Source organism: Chiloscyllium punctatum, chromosome 34, assembly GCF_047496795.1.
Source record: "Chiloscyllium punctatum isolate Juve2018m chromosome 34, sChiPun1.3, whole genome shotgun sequence".
NCBI classification, from domain to species: domain Eukaryota; kingdom Metazoa; phylum Chordata; class Chondrichthyes; order Orectolobiformes; family Hemiscylliidae; genus Chiloscyllium; species Chiloscyllium punctatum.
Window position 1 is genome coordinate 13,530,231 of NC_092772.1, and position 5,732 is coordinate 13,535,962.

A 5,732-nucleotide genomic window follows, 5' to 3' on the forward strand; every position below is an offset into this window, starting at 1 on the left:
ATCCGGATCATAATCTTCGTGAAACGTACTGATTTCTTTGGGGTGGCACACAACCTGCAAGCTAAAGTCTTTCTGAGAGTTTGACCAAACTGGAAAAACATAATATGTCTTGATGTTATTAACTGGACAGATTTATCCATGGTTTTGGAAGGCACTAGCAAGGGCAGAGTTTATTTGTTATTCCCAATAGCTCTGGGGAAGGTGTCATTGCACAGTGAGGAAATTACCAGCACAGAATTTCCTTCGATTCACATTGACCACAGTTTACTCAGGGTTCCTGGTGTCACATGAGGAGACGAGACTGTTACACGCCTCCTTCTGGAATGTGCCTATGAAAAGGAACTCTGGAGAAGAATGCAGCGGCGTTCGTTGAGCTTCGTTCCAAACAGATCCGTGACACAGGACTCCATGGTCTATTGTCTGTTCCCTAGGACACACACCGAGACGAACATCAACTGTGCCTGGAGGATCATCAACTCGGTCAAAGACGCTCTTTGGTCTGTCTGAAACCTGTTTATCTTCCAGCTGAAGGGGTTGACCCCGACTGAGTGTTGCAGACTGGCACATTCCAATGTCCAGGACTACGTGTTGAGGGAGGCGCTGAATCTTGGGGCAGCTGCCACTAAGGCGCAGTAATGTCTGTCCACCAACAGTGGGCCCACTTAGAAAGTGGGCTCCGCTGACACCTCAGCTAAATATATGGATGGTAAACGTACAGACTTGTATATACGAAGGATTAATTCTAATCTCTTTATCAAAAGAAATGCAATGTGCACATACGAATCGCATCATCAATTGTATAGATCATCAAAATATTTTATGAGCAAAGTATATTTTTGAAATTAAAAAAGTGTTTCCCTCCTTCTCTAACCAAAACTATGTGTGGAGTGGTCGATTGACATGCTGTAATTGGCAGAGTAGGTAGTAATGCTTTGGTTCGAGAAGCTTCAGTAAGCAGCAGTTCAGCAAAATGTGCAGGTAAGCTCAGATAAAGTCCCTTTAATGCTAGTCTGACAGCAGTCAAGATGGCAGTTAGGGCAGTCACATGTTCTTGCTGCGGGATGTGGGACCTCAGGAAGACTTCCACTGTCCCTGATGACGACACTTGTATGGGAAGTGTTCGGGAGCTGTAGCTGGCTGCTCTCAGGGTCATCCGAGATACTGAGAACTTCATAGATAAGAGCTTTAGTGAGGTGGTCACAGCCAGGTCCCTCCCTTAGCCTGTTTCTGCAATGACTGTCACATCCCAGTCCCATGTAAATAGTTCATCTGCCTTACTTGTCAGCCCTGTTGTCTTTTCATAAACGCTATTTAATCCAACAGGCGTTCCTTGCTTCCTGTCGTGTTCCAGGCAGAGAGTAGCTGGGCGACCACTAGGAATGGCAAAGGGAGTAGGCAGAGAATGTAGGAATCCTCTGTGGCTATTCCCCTTGAAAACAAATATACCATTCTGGATACTGATTTGGGGGGTGGGGGAATATGTGGGTGTCGGGAAATGACCGTGCAAGGGAAAGCAACAGTAGCCAGGTTGGTTGCAGTACAACTGGCTCTGGGGCACAGCGGGAATGGGAAAAGATAAATTGGGTCTTAGAGGTAGGAGAGTCGATTGTTGGGGGAGAGATCGAAAATTCTGTGGCCTCAAACCGGAATCCAGGATGGTGTGTTGCCTCCCAGGTGTCAGAGGCCAGGATGTCTCAGAGCAGCTGCAGAACCTTCTCAAGGGGAAGGCAGAGCAGCCAGAAGTCATTGTGCACGTTGGCACAAATGACAGAGGTAGATATAGGAATGAGGTCCTACAGAGTGATTACAGAGAGCGAGGAGGAAAATTAAAAACCAAGACCATGACCGTGGTAATCTCTTGATTACTTCCAGTGTCATGAGCAGGTGAAGTTAAAAATAGGAGAACGTGGCAAATAAATACGCGACTAAATAATTGGTGCGGGGACAGGGATTCGGATTTTTAGATCATTGGGATCTTTTCTGTGACAAAGGTGACCCGTTCAAGAGGGACAGGTTGCACATGCACTGGAGAGGGCACCAATATCTTTGCAGCCAGTTTTGCTAGTGCTGCAAGAGAGAGTTGAAAGGAGATTGGCAGGGGGGTGTTATCCGCAAGAGCAGGGATGCAAGTACGAGGCTGGAAAGAGATAGAGTAATCAGGATTTGTAATGTGAAAAGACAAGTCAGGCTGGAACAAAACGGGGAACAAGGAATGCCTGTTGGATTAATTTACACTTATTTCAATGCAAAGGGGGTGATAGTTAAGATCGATGAACTCCGGGTGTGGATAGGTACATGGGACTGGGATAGTGTAGCTATTGCGGAAATATGATTCAGGGGAGAAAGGATTGACAGCTTAATGTGCCAGGGTAAAGTGCATTAGGAAGGACAGAAATGGAAAGATGGGAGGGGAACTTGTGTAGAGGGTAGTGTAATTTTTAAACGGTTAGCTGCATTTTACCTTATAGCAGACACTCGAAACTGTTGCTGGACCACCCCCACGTTTATATGAATGAAACAATTGTAACAGCTTTCCTCGATAGTTGAGAGACCGCCCTTAACCACAGTTGTACAACATCATCCATATAAGGGAAGAACGGGGAGCTCGAACACTGATTGGCCAAGTGAATAACAAAATAATCGCAGGCACCAGAACCCAAATAAGGAAAACAGTGGGGAACCCTAGCACTCATTGGTCAAGACAGCAGTAGAAGACCCAGCCCACATATACATGTATATAATGCGTGGAGATTACTATGCTTGTGTGTGTGTACCTTTGGGAACAACACCCGACTTTGCAACGTTGAACGAAAAAGTTTTGGACAGACTCCTCCGTGTCGTTGTTCCTGGGAAGGGAAATAAAAGTGTCCGGAGATAGGGCCGGACAGCCACTTATCTCGCACAATTGGGGGCTCGTCTGGGATGAAATCATTATTGCCGGGGGTGGGGGGGGCAGTCTCTCCGGCTCACGGATCAAGCCTGATTACAACAATCTCCCTCCTGCGACGGATAAATCCGAGTCCCAGCAGGCTACGACCAGTGAGGAAGAGACTGCTGGGAGGGGGGGGGGGGGCACAGGAGGGGGCGCAGAACTCACCCCAGGCACTAGGAAATCAGTCCGACTCGAGATGCGGAAAGGTCGAGAAGAGGGATTGAGAGCTGGGAGGAGTGACAATATTGAACAGCTGAACCCCTTACGAGAGGTGCCGTTTGGGAACGAACGGACCGGGTTCGTAGTACAACCTTTAAATTCTGGGGATATCCGGCAACTCCGTAATGAACTACCCCGTCTACTGGACGACCCCGTCAGTGTGGGAATACAACTGGACCAATTTCTGGGGCCCAGTATATACACATGGGCTGAACTGCAGGCCATGATGAGAATACTATTTAATTACGATGAAATTGTTATGATCCGGAATAGTGCAATGGCCATTTGGGATAGGGAGCATCAGGACGGCCCTCAGCGTGGAGAGCAGAAGTACCCCTTAGAGGACCCCCGGTGGGATCATAACGACGCGGGGGGACGGGCCAATATGACAGACCTCAGAAGCCTTATAATCAGGGGGATCCAAACCTGCGTGCCCAAACAGCGGAATTTAGCGAAAGCATTCGAAGTTGGACAGAAAAAGGATGAATCCCCGAGTGAGTTTTTAGACCGTTTGCGGGAGTCCATGCGAAAGTATTCAGGTTTAGACCCGGATGGGGAAATAGGCAAGGGCATGCTTAAGGTGCACTTTGTGACTAAGTCATGGCCTGATATTCAGAAGAAATTACAGAAAGTGGAGGATTGGGCTGAAAAGGATGTTGTAGAATTATTACGGGAAGCACAGAAGGTGTACGTTCAGAGGGATGTAATAAGGGAGAAACATAAGACAAAAATGATGGTGGCAGCCGTACGGGAAGCTTGTAAGCCCACCGGAATGGGGGAGGGAGATTATGGGGTGGAAAGAGGAACGTCGAAGAAAAGTTGGAGAGGGAGAGAAGCGAGACGGGGCAGAAGTGAGAGAGGAGGATCTTATGGAATTGAGCGGCCTCAGAAGGCCGGATGTTACCATTGCGGGAAACTGGGACACTTCAAAAGGGATTGTCCCGAGTTTAAAAGGGAAAGAGAAGGGATGTATGAAATGGAGCGTGAACAAATGGATTAGGGAAGTCAGGGGAGGATCGGAACACGGGCCTACCAAGAACCCCTGGTAAATTTATGGGTGGGCCCATTTAGACAAGATGTTACCTTCTTAGTTGACACAGGCGCCGTCTGGTCCTCAATTCCCCTCCATCCTAGGGGGGTTGGCTTCTAAACTAAAAGATTAAACATTTCAGGAGTTAAGGGTGGGGTTTTTAGTGCGGAAATATTCGAACCACAACCCTTACGGCTGGAGGAGGAGGAGCTCCAGGTGGAACTCCTTCACCTCCCCCATTTTCCCTATGGGTTGTTGGGAGTTTGCCGTTTGAGTATGTCCAGGTAGATTACACTGAGCTCCCCCCCCATAGGTCGCCTGAAGTATCTATTAGTAGTGGTAGATCACCTGACAGGATGGGTGGAAGCTTTCCTCACTACCACGGCAACGGCAACTCAGGTTAGCAAGATTCTACTCGAACAAATCATCCCACGATTTGGGCTACCCCGCGCTATTGACTCTGACCAGGGGAGCCACTTCACCTCGACCGTCCTCCAGAATGTAGTGCAAGCAATGGGGATTGACTGGGATTTGCACACCCCCTGGCATCCCCCCTGCTCGGGCAAGGTCGAAAGAATGAACCAGACCATCAAAAAGCAGCGAACCAAGCTCACTAGTGAAATCGGCCTGCCTTGGACCAAATGCCTACCCCTTGCCCTATTGCAAATTCGCACCCAGCCAAGGCGGGATTTGGGCGTCTCCCCTTTCGAAATGCTGTTTGGCCTCCCATTCCATGGGCCGAAGGGGGAACCTCCTGTATTTGAGTCTCGGGATATGTTTGTGCAAAAATATGTGGTAGCTCTGGGGTCTGCTCTATCTCGTTTACGCCAACAGGGACTCTTGGCACAGACGCCGCCCCTCGAGTTTGCGGTGCACACCGTCAAGCCGGGTCAGTGTGTCCTGATTAAAAGCTGGAAGCAACGTACCCTCGAACCAACTTGGGACGGTCCCTTCCTGGTATTTTTGACTACCGAAACGGCTATCCGTACGGCCGAAAAGGGCTGGACACATTACACTCGAGTCAAGGGACCAGTGCCACAACCGACGGAGGACGAACGAACCTCTCTGACAAAGGCATCTAAGGAACAGAGACCCTGAGAACGAACTAATCGGACTTTGGCGAGTCTAAAGGAACTGTGCCCTCGGGCTACGGGTGTCGCGACAAAATGCGGTCAATCGTATTGTTAACTTGCTATGCCATTATCCTTGGGCTGGGTCATAGTGTGCGGGTTACCCAATTTGGCCTCTGGAAAAAACAACTTGAGGACCATCAGTAGTTCTCCATCTCCGTGCTTGCCAACCAATCAATACAGACATTTAGCTTAGACCTATGTGGGTTGGTGCCCTGTAGGACTAAAAGTGAACTGAATCAAACTAAGCGGAACCTCGAGAGAGAAAGGGGATTCCAGGGTCAGACGTTAGTATTACAATTGCATGGTAGGGAAGGCATAAATAGGCCTCCAGCCCCCGGGGTCCAGGCGATGGTGTCAGTTGTCCGTGATCCCATCACCCCTGGACGGGATTGTGGGCAGAATCAGTGCAATCCGCTCT